A 9,877-nucleotide genomic window follows, 5' to 3' on the forward strand; every position below is an offset into this window, starting at 1 on the left:
ACGCCTCGCGTACGAAAACAAAGGAGGTTCTACGTCTTTTAAGACATAAAAGCAATAAGCATGGATAGTTATATCGGGTGCGATCATACCAGCACTAATGCACCGGATCCCATCAGAACTCCGCAGTTAAGTGTGCTTGGGCGAGAGTAGTACTAGGATGGGTGACCCCCGGGAAGTCCTCGTGTTGCACCCCTTTTTTTCGTTGCCCGTTTGCGTTTTTTTAGATTTTACGTGCGGTTTGTTTTGTTTTTTTTCTTTCTTGCTATTTCTATGCTCGGGTGGCCTCCGCTTCATGGTTGATGGTTTTCGTATTTTTGGATCGGAGCCGATCGGTCACGTGGGTCCCACGCCTCGCGTACGAAAACAAAGGAGGTTCTGCGTCTTTTAAGTCATAAAAGCAATAAGCATGGATAGTATTTCGGGTGCGATCATACCAGCACTAATTCACCGGATCCCATCAGAACTCCGCAGCTAAGCGTGCTTGGGCGAGAGTAGTACTAGGATGGGTGACCCCCTGGGAAGTCCACGTGTTGCACCCCCCTTTTTCGTTGCCCGTTTGCGTTTTTTTAGATTTTACGTGCGGTTTTTTTTTGTTTTTTTTTTCTTTCTTGCTATTTCTATGCTCGGGTGGCCTCCGCTTCATGGTTGATGGTTTTCGTATTTTTTGAACAGAGCCGATCGGTCACGTGGGTTCCACGCCTCGCGTACGAAAACAAAGGAGGCTCTGCGTCTTTTAAGATATAAAAGCAATAAGCATGAATAGTATTTTTGGTGCGATCATACCAGCACTAATGCACCGGATCACATCAGAACTCCGCAGTTAAGCGTGCTTGGGAGAGAGTAGTACTAGGATGGGTGACCCCCTGGGAAGTGGTCGTGTTGCACCCCCCTTTTTCGTTGCCCGTTTGCGTTTTTTTAGATTTTACGTGCGGTTTTTTTTTGTTTTTTTTTCTTTCTTGCTATTTCTATGCTCGGGTGGCCTCCGTTTCATGGTTCATGGTTTTCGTATTTTTGGAACGGAGCCGATCAGTCACGTGGGTCCCACGCCTCGCGTACGAAAACAAAGGAGGTTCTGCGTCTTTTAAGGCATAAAAGAAATAAGCATGGATAGTTATATCGGGTGTGATCATACCAGCACTATTGCACCGGATCCCATCAGAACTCCGCAGTTAAGCGTGCTTGGGCGAGAGTAGTACTAGGATGGGTGACCCCCTGGGAAGTCCTCGTGTTGCACCCCCCCTTTTTCGTTGCCCTTTTGCGTTTTTTTAGATTTTACGTGCGGTTTTTTTGTTTTTTTTTTCTTTCTTGCTATTTCTATGCTCGGGTGGCCTCCGCTTCATGGTTCATGGTTTTCGTATTTTTGGAACGGAGCCGATCGGTTACGTGGGTCCCACGCCTCGCGTACGAAAACAAAGGAGGTTCTGCGTCTTTTAAGACATAAAAGCAATAAGCATGGATAGTATTTTGGGTGCGATCATACCAACACTAATGCATCGGATCCCATCTGAACTCCGCAGTTAAGCGTGCTTGGGCGAGAGTAGTACTAGGATGGGTGACCCCCTGGGAAGTTGTCGTGTTGCACCCCCCTTTTTCGTTGCCCGTTTGCGTTTTTTTAGATTTTACGTGCGGTTTTTTTTTGTTTTTTTTTCTTTCTTGCTATTTCTATGCTCGGGTGGCCTCCGTTTCATGGTTCATGGTTTTCGTATTTTTGGAACGGAGCCGATCGGTCACGTGGGTCCCACGCCTCGCGTACGAAAACAAAGGAGGTTCTGCGTCTTTTAAGACATAAAAGCAATAAGCATGGATAGTATTTCGGGTGCGATCATACCAACACTAATGCACCGGATCCCATCAGAACTCCGCAGTTAAGCGTGCTTGGGCGAAAGTAGTACTAGGATGGGTGACCCCTTGGGAAGTCCTCGTGTTGCACCCCTTTTTTCGTTGCCCGTTTGCGGTTTTTTAGATTTTATGAGCGGTTTTTGTTTTGTTTTTTTTTCTTTCTTGCTATTTCTATGCTCGGGTGGCCTCCGCTTCATGGTTGATGATTTTCGTATTTTTGGAACGGAGCTGATCGGTCAAGTGGGTCCCACGCCTCGCGTACGAAAACAAAGGAGGTTCTGCGTCTTTTAAGACATAAAAGCAATAAGCATGGATAGTATTTCGGGTGCGATCATACCAGCACTAATGCACCGGATCCCATCAGAACTCCGCTGTGAAGCGTGCTTGGGCGAGAGTAGTACTAGGATGGGTGACCCCCTGGGAAGTCCTCGTGTTGCACCCCCTTTTTTCGTTGCCCGTTTGCGTTTTTTTAGATTTTACGTGTGGTTTTTTTGTTTTTTTTTCTTTCTTGCTATTTCTATGCTCGCGTGGCCTCCGCTTCATGGTTCATGGTTTTCGTATTTTTGGAACGGAGCTGATCGGTCACGTGGGTCCCACGCCTCGCGTACGAAAACAAAGGAGATTCTGCGTCTTTTAAGACATAAAAGCAATAAGCATTGATAGTTATATCGGGTGTGATTATACCAGCACTATTGCACCGGATCCCATCAGAACTCCGCAGTTAAGTGTGCTTGGGCGAGAGTAGTACTAGGATGGGTGACCCCCGGGAAGTCCTCGTGTTGCACCCCCCCTTTTTCGTTGCCCGTTTGCGTTTTTTTAGATTTTACATGCGGTTTTTTTTGTTTTTTTTTCTTTCTTGCTATTTCTATGCTCGGGTGGCCTCCGCTTCATGGTTAATGGTTTTCGTATTTTTGTAACGGAGCCGATCGGTCACGTGGGTCCCACGCCTCGCGTACGAAAAGAAAGGAGGTTCTGCGTCTTTTAAGACATAAAAGCAATAAGCATGGATAGTATTTCGGGTGCGATCATACCAGCACTAATGCACCGGATCCCATAAGAACTCCGCAGTTAAGCGTGCTTGGGCGAGAGTAGTACTAGGATGGGTGACCCCCTAGGAAGTCCTTCTGTTGCACCTCCTTTTTCGTTGCCCGTTTGCGTTTTTTTAGATTTTACGTGCGGTTTTTTTTGTTTTTTTTTCTTTCTTGCTATTTCTATGCTCGGGTGGCCTCCGTTTCATGGTTCATGGTTTTCGTATTTTTGGAATGGAGCCGATCGGTCACGTGGTTCCACGCCTCGCGTACGAAAACAAAGGAGGTTCTGCGTCTTTTAAGACATAAAAGTAATAAGAATGGATAGTATTTCGGGTGCGATCATAACAGCACTAATGCACCGGATCCCATCAGAACTCCGCAGTTAAGCGTGCTTTGGTGAGAGTAGTACTAGGATGGGTGACCCCCTCGGAAGTCCTCGTGTTGCACCCCCCTTTTTCGTTGCCCGTTTGCGTTTTTTTAGATTTTACGTGCGGTTTTTTTTTGTTTTTTTCTTTCTTGCTATTTCTATGCTCGGGTGGCCTCCGCTTCATGGTTGATAGTTTTCGTATTTTTGGAACGGAGCCGATCCGTCACGTGGGTCCCACGCCTCGCGTACGAAAACAAAGGAGGTTCTGCGTCTTTTAAGACATAAAAGAAATAAGAATGGATAGTATTTCGGGTGCGATCATACTAGCACTAATCCACCAGATCCCATCAGAACTCCGCAGTTAAGCGTGCTTGGGCGAGAGTAGTACTAGGATGGGTGACCCCCTGGGAAGTCCTCGTGTTGCATTACGCGCAGTTTTTTTTTTGTTTTTTTTTTCTTTCTTGCTATTTCTATGCTCGGGTGGCCTCCGTTTCATTGTTCATGGTTTTCGTATTTTTGGAACGGAGCCGATCGGTCACGTGGGTCCCACGCCTCGCGTACGAAAACAAAGGAGGTTATGCGTCTTTTAAGACATAAAAGCAATAAGCATGGATAGTATTTCGGGTGCGATCATACCAGCACTAATGCACCGGATCCCATCAGAACTCCGCAGTGAAGCGTGCTTGGGCGAGAGTAGTACTAGGATGGGTGACCCCCTGGGAAGTCCGTGTTGCACCCCCCTTTTTCGTTGCCCGTTTGCGTTTTTTTAGATTTTACGTGTGGTTTTTTTTGTTTTTTTTTCTTTCTTGCTATTTCTATGCTCGCGTGGCCTCCGCTTCATGGTTCATGGTTTTCGTATTTTTGGAACGGAGCTGATCGGTCATGTGGGTCCCACGCCTCGCGTACGAAAACAAAGGAGATTCTGCGTCTTTTAAGACATAAAAGCAATAAGCATGGATAGTTATATTGGGTGCGATTATACCAGCACTATTGCACCGGATCCCATCAGAACTCCGCAGTTAAGCGTGCTTGGGCGAGAGTAGTACTAGGATGGGTGACCCTCTGGGAAGTACTTGTGTTGCATCTCCTTTTTCGTTGCCCGTTTGCGTTTTTTTAGATTTTACGTGCGGTTTTTTTTTGTTTTTTTTCTTTCTTTCTATTTCTATGCTCGGGTGGCCTCCGTTTCATGGTTCATGGTTTTTGTATTTTTGGAACGGAGCCGATCGGTCACGTGGGTCCTACGCCTCACGTACGAAAACAAAGGAGGTTCTGCGTCTTTTAAGACATAAAAGCAATAAGCATGGATAGTATTTTGGGTGCGATCATACCAGCACTAATGCACCGGATCCCATCAGAATTCCGCAGTTAAGCGTGCTTGGGCGAGAGTAGTACTAGAATGGGTGACCCCCTGGGAAGTCCTTGTGTTGCACCTCCTTTTTCGTTGCCCGTTTGCGTTTTTTTAGATTTTACGTGCGGTTTTTTTTTTGTTTTTTTTTTCTTTCTTGCTATTTCTATGCTCGGGTGGCCTCCGCTTCATGGTTGATGCTTTTCCTATTTTTGGAACGGAGCCGATCGGTCACGTGGGTCCCACGCCTCGTGTACGAAAACAAAGGAGGTTCTGCGTCTTTTAAGACATAAAAGCAATAAGCATGAATAGTATTTCGGGTGCGATCATACCAGCACTAATGCACCGGATCCATCAGAACTCCGCTGTGAAGCGTGCTTGCGCGAGAGTAGTACTAGGATGGGTGACCCCCTGGGAAGTCCTCGTGTTGCACCCTCCTTTTTCGTTGCCCGTTTGCGTTTTTTTAGATTTTACGTGCGGTTTTTTTTTGTTTTTTTTTCTTTCTTGCTATTTCTATGCTCGGGTGGCCACCGTTTCATGGTTCATGGTTTTCGTATTTTTGGAACGGAGCCGATCGGTCACGTGGGTCCCACGCCTCGCGTACGAAAACAAAGGAGGTTCTGCGTCTTTTAAGACATAAAAGCAATAAGCATGGATAGTATTTCGGGTGCGATCATACCAGCACTAATGCACCGGATCCCATCAGAACTTCGCTGTGAAGCGTGCTTGGGCGAGAGTAGTACTAGGATGGGTGACCCCCTGGGAAGTCCTCGTGTTGCACCCCCCTTTTTCGTTGCCCGTTTGCGTTTTTTTAGATTTTACGTGCGGTTTTTTTTTTGTTTTTTTTTCTTTCTTGGTATTTCTATGCTCGGGTGGCCTCCGTTTCATGGTTCATGGTTTTCGTATTTTTGGAACGGAGCCGATCGGTCACGTGGGTCCCACGCCTCGCGTACGAAAACAAAGGAGGTTCTGCGTCTTTTAAGACATAAAAGCAATAAGCATGGATAGTATTTCGGGTGCGATCATACCAGCACTAATGCACCGGATCCCATCAGAACTCTGCTGTGAAGCGTGCTTGGGCGAGAGTAGTACTAGGATGGGTGACCCCCTGGGAAGTCCTCGTGTTGCACCCCCCTTTTTCGTTGCCCGTTTGCGTTTTTTAAGATTTTACGTGTGGTTTTTTTTGTTTTTTTTTTATTTCTTGCTATTTCTATGCTCGCGTGGCCTCCGATTCATGGTTCATGGTTTTCGTATTTTTGGAACGGAGCTGATCGGTCACGTGGGTCCCACGCCTCGCGTACGAAAACAAAGGAGGTTCTGCGTCTTTTAAGACATAAAAGCAATAAGCATGGATAGTTATATCTGGTGCGATCATACCAGCACTAATGCACCGGATCCCATCAGAACTCCGCAGTTAAGCGTGCTTGGGCGAGAGTAGTACTAGGATGGGTGACCCCCGGGAAGTCCTCGTGTTGCACCCCCCTTTTTCGTTGCCCGTTTGCGTTTTTTTAGATTTTACGTGCGGTTTTTTTTTTGATTTTTTTCTTTCTTGCTATTTCTATGCTCGCGTGGCCTCCGCTTCATGGGTGATAGTTTTCGTATTTTTGGAACGGAGCCGATCGGTCACGTGGGTCCCAAGCCTCGCGTACGAAAACAAAGGAGGTTCTGCGTCTTTTAAGACATAAAAGCAATAAGCATGGATAGTTATATCGGGTGCGATCATACCAGCACTAATGCACCGGATCCCATCAGAACTCCGCAGTTAAGCGTGCTTGTGCGAGAGTAGTACTAGGATAGGTGACCCCTTGCGAAGTCCTCGTGTTGCACCCCTTTTTTCGTTGCCCGTTTGCGTTTTTTTAGATTTTACGTGCTGTTTTTTTTTTCTTTCTTGCTATTTCTATGCTCGGGTGGCCTCCGCTTCATGGTTGATGCTTTTCGTATTTTTGGAACGGAGCCTATTGGTCACGTGGGTCCCACGCCTCGCGTACGAAAACAAAGGAGGTTCTGCGTCTTTTAAGACATAAAAGCAATAAGCATGGATAGTATTTCGGGTGCGATCATACCAGCACTAATGCACCGGATCCCATCAGAACTCCGCTGTGAAGCGTGCTTGGGCGTGAGTAGTACTAGGATGGGTGACCCCCTGGGAAGTTGTCGTGTTGCACCCCCCTTTTTCGTTGCCCGTTTGCATTTTTTTAGATTTTACGTGTGGTTTTTTTTGTTTTTTTTTTCTTTCTTGCTATTTCTATGCTCGCGTGGCCTCCGCTTCATGGTTCATTGTTTTCGTATTTTTGGAACGGAGCTGATCGGTCACGTGCGTCCCACGCCTCGCGTACGAAAACAAAGGAGGTTCTACGTCTTTTAAGACATAAAAGCAATAAGCATGGATAGTTATATCGGGTGCGATCATACCAGCACTAATGCACCGGATCCCATCAGAACTCCGCAGTTAAGTGTGCTTGGGCGAGAGTAGTACTAGGATGGGTGACCCCCGGGAAGTCCTCGTGTTGCACCCCTTTTTTTCGTTGCCCGTTTGCGTTTTTTTAGATTTTACGTGCGGTTTGTTTTGTTTTTTTTCTTTCTTGCTATTTCTATGCTCGGGTGGCCTCCGCTTCATGGTTGATGGTTTTCGTATTTTTGGAACGGAGCCGATCGGTCACGTGGGTCCCACGCCTCGCGTACGAAAACAAAGGAGGTTCTGCGTCTTTTAAGTCATAAAAGCAATAAGCATGGATAGTATTTCGGGTGCGATCATACCAGCACTAATTCACCGGATCCCATCAGAACTCCGCAGCTAAGCGTGCTTGGGCGAGAGTAGTACTAGGATGGGTGACCCCCTGGGAAGTCCACGTGTTGCACCCCCCTTTTTCGTTGCCCGTTTGCGTTTTTTTAGATTTTACGTGCGGTTTTTTTTTGTTTTTTTTTTCTTTCTTGCTATTTCTATGCTCGGGTGGCCTCCGCTTCATGGTTGATGGTTTTCGTATTTTTTGAACAGAGCCGATCGGTCACGTGGGTTCCACGCCTCGCGTACGAAAACAAAGGAGGTTCTGCGTCTTTTAAGATATAAAAGCAATAAGCATGAATAGTATTTTTGGTGCGATCATACCAGCACTAATGCACCGGATCACATCAGAACTCCGCAGTTAAGCGTGCTTGGGAGAGAGTAGTACTAGGATGGGTGACCCCCTGGGAAGTTGTCGTGTTGCACCCCCCCTTTTTCGTTGCCCGTTTGCGTTTTTTTAGATTTTACGTGCGTTTTTTTTTGTTTTTTTTTCTTTCTTGCTACTTCTATGCTCGGGTGGCCTCCGTTTCATGGTTCATGGTTTTCGTATTTTTGGAACGGAGCCGATCGGTCACGTGGGTCCTACGCCTCGCGTACGAAAACAAAGGAGGTTCTGCGTCTTTTAAGACATAAAAGCAATAAGCATGGATAGTATTTCGGGTGCGATCATACTAGCACTAATGCACCGGATCCCATCAGAACCCCTCAGTTAAGCGTGCTTGGGCGAGAGTAGTACTAGGATGGGTGACCCCCTGGGAAGTCCTTGTGTTGCACCTCCTTTTTCGTTGCCCGTTTGCGTTTTTTTAGATTTTACGTGCGGTTTTTTTTTGTTTTTTTTTCTTTCTTGCTATTTCTATGCTCGAGTGGCCTCCGCTTCATGGTTGATTCTTTTCGTATTTTTGGAACGGAGCCGATCGGTCACGTGGGTCCCACGCCTCGCGTACGAAAACAAAGGAGGTTCTGCGTCTTTTAAGTCATAAAAGCAATAAGCATGGATAGTATTTCGGGTGCGATCATACCAGCACTAATTCACCGGATCCCATCAGAACTCCGCAGCTAAGCGTGCTTGGGCGAGAGTAGTACTAGGATGGGTGACCCCCTGGGAAGTCCTCGTGTTGCACCCCCCTTTTTCGTTGCCCGTTTGCGTTTTTTTAGATTTTACGTGCGGTTTTTTTTGTTTTTTTTTTCTTTCTTGCTATTTCTATGCTCGGGTGGCCTCCGCTTCATGGTTGATGGTTTTCGTATTTTTTGAACAGAGCCGATCGGTCACGTGGGTTCCACGCCTCGCGTACGAAAACAAAGGAGGTTCTGCGTCTTTTAAGATATAAAAGCAATAAGCATGAATAGTATTTCGGTTGCGATCATACCAGCACTAATGCACCGGATCACATTAGAACTCCGCAGTTAAGCGTGCTTGGGCGAGAGTAGTACTAGGATGGGTCACCCCCTGGGAAGTTGTCGTGTTGCACCCCCCTTTTTTTCGTTGCCCGTTTGCGTTTTTTTAGATTTTACGTGCGGTTTTTTTTTGTTTTTTTTTCTTTCTTGCTATTTCTATGCTCGGGTGGCCTCCGCTTCATGGTTGATGCTTTTCCTATTTTTGGAACGGAGTCGATCGGTCACGTGGGTCCCAAGCCTCGCGTACGAAAACAAAGGAGGTTCTGCGTCTTTTAAGACATAAAAGCAATAAGCATGGATAGTTATATCGGGTGCGATCATACCAGCACTAATGCACCGGATCCCATCAGAACTCCGCAGTTAAGCGTGCTTGGGCGAGAGTAGTACTAGGATAGGTGACCCCTTGGGAAGTCCTCGTGTTGCACCCCTTTTTTCGTTGCCCGTTTGCGTTTTTTTAGATTTTACGTGCGGTTTTTTTTTTCTTTCTTGCTATTTCTATGCTCGGGTGGCCTCCGCTTCATGGTTGATGCTTTTCGTATTTTTGGAACGGAGCCTATTGGTCACGTGGGTCCCACGCCTCGCGTACGAAAACAAAGGAGGTTCTGCGTCTTTTAAGACATAAAAGCAATAAGCATGGATAGTATTTCGGGTGCGATCATACCAGCACTAATGCACCGGATCCCATCAGAACTCCGCTGTGAAGCGTGCTTGGGCGTGAGTAGTACTAGGATGGGTGACCCCCTGGGAAGTTGTCGTGTTGCACCCCCCTTTTTCGTTGCCCGTTTGCGTTTTTTTAGATTTTACATGTGGTTTTTTTTGTTTTTTTTCTTTCTTGCTATTTCTATGCTCGCGTGGCCTCCGCTTCATGGTTCATGGTTTTCGTATTTTTGGAACGGAGCTGATCGGTCACGTGGGTCCCACGCCTCGCGTACGAAAACAAAGGAGGTTCTGCATCTTTTAAGACATAAAAGCAATAAGCATGGATAGTTATATCGGGTGCGATCATACCAGCACTAATGCACCGGATCCCATCAGAACTCCGCAGTTAAGTGTGCTTGGGCGAGAGTAGTACTAGGATGGGTGACCCCCGGGAAGTCCTCGTGTTGCACCCCCTTTTT

The 9,877-nt window shown here is 46.7% G+C and overlaps 29 non-coding genes across 29 annotated transcripts; all 29 read left to right on the top strand.

Moving 5' to 3' along the window:
- Positions 1 to 75: 75 nt before the first annotated feature.
- LOC145146460 (5S ribosomal RNA) lies at positions 76 to 193 on the top strand. Its single transcript, XR_013727405.1, has one exon. It is a non-coding gene; the product is annotated as a 5S ribosomal RNA (ribosomal RNA).
- A 227-nt stretch (positions 194 to 420) lies between these two features.
- LOC145156088 (5S ribosomal RNA) lies at positions 421 to 539 on the top strand. Its single transcript, XR_013736514.1, has one exon. It is a non-coding gene; the product is annotated as a 5S ribosomal RNA (ribosomal RNA).
- A 230-nt stretch (positions 540 to 769) lies between these two features.
- On the top strand, positions 770 to 888 carry LOC145150623 (5S ribosomal RNA). The gene has a single exon (XR_013731435.1). It is a non-coding gene; the product is annotated as a 5S ribosomal RNA (ribosomal RNA).
- A 230-nt stretch (positions 889 to 1,118) lies between these two features.
- On the top strand, positions 1,119 to 1,237 carry LOC145155414 (5S ribosomal RNA). Its single transcript, XR_013735856.1, has one exon. It is a non-coding gene; the product is annotated as a 5S ribosomal RNA (ribosomal RNA).
- A 229-nt stretch (positions 1,238 to 1,466) lies between these two features.
- On the top strand, positions 1,467 to 1,585 carry LOC145149191 (5S ribosomal RNA). Its single transcript, XR_013730045.1, has one exon. It is a non-coding gene; the product is annotated as a 5S ribosomal RNA (ribosomal RNA).
- A 229-nt stretch (positions 1,586 to 1,814) lies between these two features.
- Positions 1,815 to 1,933, top strand: LOC145147774 (5S ribosomal RNA). The gene has a single exon (XR_013728666.1). It is a non-coding gene; the product is annotated as a 5S ribosomal RNA (ribosomal RNA).
- Positions 1,934 to 2,162: 229 nt separating this feature from the next.
- Positions 2,163 to 2,281, top strand: LOC145144228 (5S ribosomal RNA). Its single transcript, XR_013725242.1, has one exon. It is a non-coding gene; the product is annotated as a 5S ribosomal RNA (ribosomal RNA).
- A 228-nt stretch (positions 2,282 to 2,509) lies between these two features.
- LOC145149121 (5S ribosomal RNA) lies at positions 2,510 to 2,627 on the top strand. The gene has a single exon (XR_013729980.1). It is a non-coding gene; the product is annotated as a 5S ribosomal RNA (ribosomal RNA).
- Positions 2,628 to 2,856: 229 nt separating this feature from the next.
- LOC145149927 (5S ribosomal RNA) lies at positions 2,857 to 2,975 on the top strand. The gene has a single exon (XR_013730764.1). It is a non-coding gene; the product is annotated as a 5S ribosomal RNA (ribosomal RNA).
- Positions 2,976 to 3,201: 226 nt separating this feature from the next.
- LOC145150515 (5S ribosomal RNA) lies at positions 3,202 to 3,320 on the top strand. The gene has a single exon (XR_013731336.1). It is a non-coding gene; the product is annotated as a 5S ribosomal RNA (ribosomal RNA).
- Positions 3,321 to 3,547: 227 nt separating this feature from the next.
- LOC145149505 (5S ribosomal RNA) lies at positions 3,548 to 3,666 on the top strand. The gene has a single exon (XR_013730371.1). It is a non-coding gene; the product is annotated as a 5S ribosomal RNA (ribosomal RNA).
- Positions 3,667 to 3,859: 193 nt separating this feature from the next.
- LOC145148101 (5S ribosomal RNA) lies at positions 3,860 to 3,976 on the top strand. The gene has a single exon (XR_013729000.1). It is a non-coding gene; the product is annotated as a 5S ribosomal RNA (ribosomal RNA).
- A 229-nt stretch (positions 3,977 to 4,205) lies between these two features.
- On the top strand, positions 4,206 to 4,324 carry LOC145148622 (5S ribosomal RNA). Its single transcript, XR_013729498.1, has one exon. It is a non-coding gene; the product is annotated as a 5S ribosomal RNA (ribosomal RNA).
- A 227-nt stretch (positions 4,325 to 4,551) lies between these two features.
- On the top strand, positions 4,552 to 4,670 carry LOC145147341 (5S ribosomal RNA). Its single transcript, XR_013728249.1, has one exon. It is a non-coding gene; the product is annotated as a 5S ribosomal RNA (ribosomal RNA).
- A 230-nt stretch (positions 4,671 to 4,900) lies between these two features.
- LOC145150932 (5S ribosomal RNA) lies at positions 4,901 to 5,018 on the top strand. Its single transcript, XR_013731737.1, has one exon. It is a non-coding gene; the product is annotated as a 5S ribosomal RNA (ribosomal RNA).
- Positions 5,019 to 5,247: 229 nt separating this feature from the next.
- LOC145147308 (5S ribosomal RNA) lies at positions 5,248 to 5,366 on the top strand. Its single transcript, XR_013728216.1, has one exon. It is a non-coding gene; the product is annotated as a 5S ribosomal RNA (ribosomal RNA).
- A 230-nt stretch (positions 5,367 to 5,596) lies between these two features.
- On the top strand, positions 5,597 to 5,715 carry LOC145146868 (5S ribosomal RNA). Its single transcript, XR_013727792.1, has one exon. It is a non-coding gene; the product is annotated as a 5S ribosomal RNA (ribosomal RNA).
- A 230-nt stretch (positions 5,716 to 5,945) lies between these two features.
- Positions 5,946 to 6,063, top strand: LOC145147206 (5S ribosomal RNA). Its single transcript, XR_013728116.1, has one exon. It is a non-coding gene; the product is annotated as a 5S ribosomal RNA (ribosomal RNA).
- A 230-nt stretch (positions 6,064 to 6,293) lies between these two features.
- LOC145149276 (5S ribosomal RNA) lies at positions 6,294 to 6,412 on the top strand. The gene has a single exon (XR_013730127.1). It is a non-coding gene; the product is annotated as a 5S ribosomal RNA (ribosomal RNA).
- A 219-nt stretch (positions 6,413 to 6,631) lies between these two features.
- On the top strand, positions 6,632 to 6,750 carry LOC145148210 (5S ribosomal RNA). The gene has a single exon (XR_013729105.1). It is a non-coding gene; the product is annotated as a 5S ribosomal RNA (ribosomal RNA).
- Positions 6,751 to 6,980: 230 nt separating this feature from the next.
- LOC145146461 (5S ribosomal RNA) lies at positions 6,981 to 7,098 on the top strand. The gene has a single exon (XR_013727406.1). It is a non-coding gene; the product is annotated as a 5S ribosomal RNA (ribosomal RNA).
- A 227-nt stretch (positions 7,099 to 7,325) lies between these two features.
- LOC145156089 (5S ribosomal RNA) lies at positions 7,326 to 7,444 on the top strand. Its single transcript, XR_013736515.1, has one exon. It is a non-coding gene; the product is annotated as a 5S ribosomal RNA (ribosomal RNA).
- Positions 7,445 to 7,674: 230 nt separating this feature from the next.
- On the top strand, positions 7,675 to 7,793 carry LOC145150192 (5S ribosomal RNA). The gene has a single exon (XR_013731016.1). It is a non-coding gene; the product is annotated as a 5S ribosomal RNA (ribosomal RNA).
- Positions 7,794 to 8,022: 229 nt separating this feature from the next.
- Positions 8,023 to 8,141, top strand: LOC145150283 (5S ribosomal RNA). The gene has a single exon (XR_013731102.1). It is a non-coding gene; the product is annotated as a 5S ribosomal RNA (ribosomal RNA).
- Positions 8,142 to 8,369: 228 nt separating this feature from the next.
- On the top strand, positions 8,370 to 8,488 carry LOC145134278 (5S ribosomal RNA). The gene has a single exon (XR_013719060.1). It is a non-coding gene; the product is annotated as a 5S ribosomal RNA (ribosomal RNA).
- A 229-nt stretch (positions 8,489 to 8,717) lies between these two features.
- Positions 8,718 to 8,836, top strand: LOC145149587 (5S ribosomal RNA). Its single transcript, XR_013730443.1, has one exon. It is a non-coding gene; the product is annotated as a 5S ribosomal RNA (ribosomal RNA).
- Positions 8,837 to 9,068: 232 nt separating this feature from the next.
- Positions 9,069 to 9,187, top strand: LOC145141637 (5S ribosomal RNA). Its single transcript, XR_013722835.1, has one exon. It is a non-coding gene; the product is annotated as a 5S ribosomal RNA (ribosomal RNA).
- Positions 9,188 to 9,406: 219 nt separating this feature from the next.
- On the top strand, positions 9,407 to 9,525 carry LOC145148211 (5S ribosomal RNA). Its single transcript, XR_013729106.1, has one exon. It is a non-coding gene; the product is annotated as a 5S ribosomal RNA (ribosomal RNA).
- A 228-nt stretch (positions 9,526 to 9,753) lies between these two features.
- Positions 9,754 to 9,871, top strand: LOC145146462 (5S ribosomal RNA). The gene has a single exon (XR_013727407.1). It is a non-coding gene; the product is annotated as a 5S ribosomal RNA (ribosomal RNA).
- Positions 9,872 to 9,877: the final 6 nt, after the last annotated feature.

This window comes from Lactuca virosa, chromosome 1 (genome assembly GCF_052849685.1).
Source record: "Lactuca virosa cultivar CGN04683 chromosome 1, Lactuca_virosa_CGN04683_v6, whole genome shotgun sequence".
Classification (NCBI taxonomy): Eukaryota; Viridiplantae; Streptophyta; class Magnoliopsida; order Asterales; family Asteraceae; genus Lactuca; species Lactuca virosa.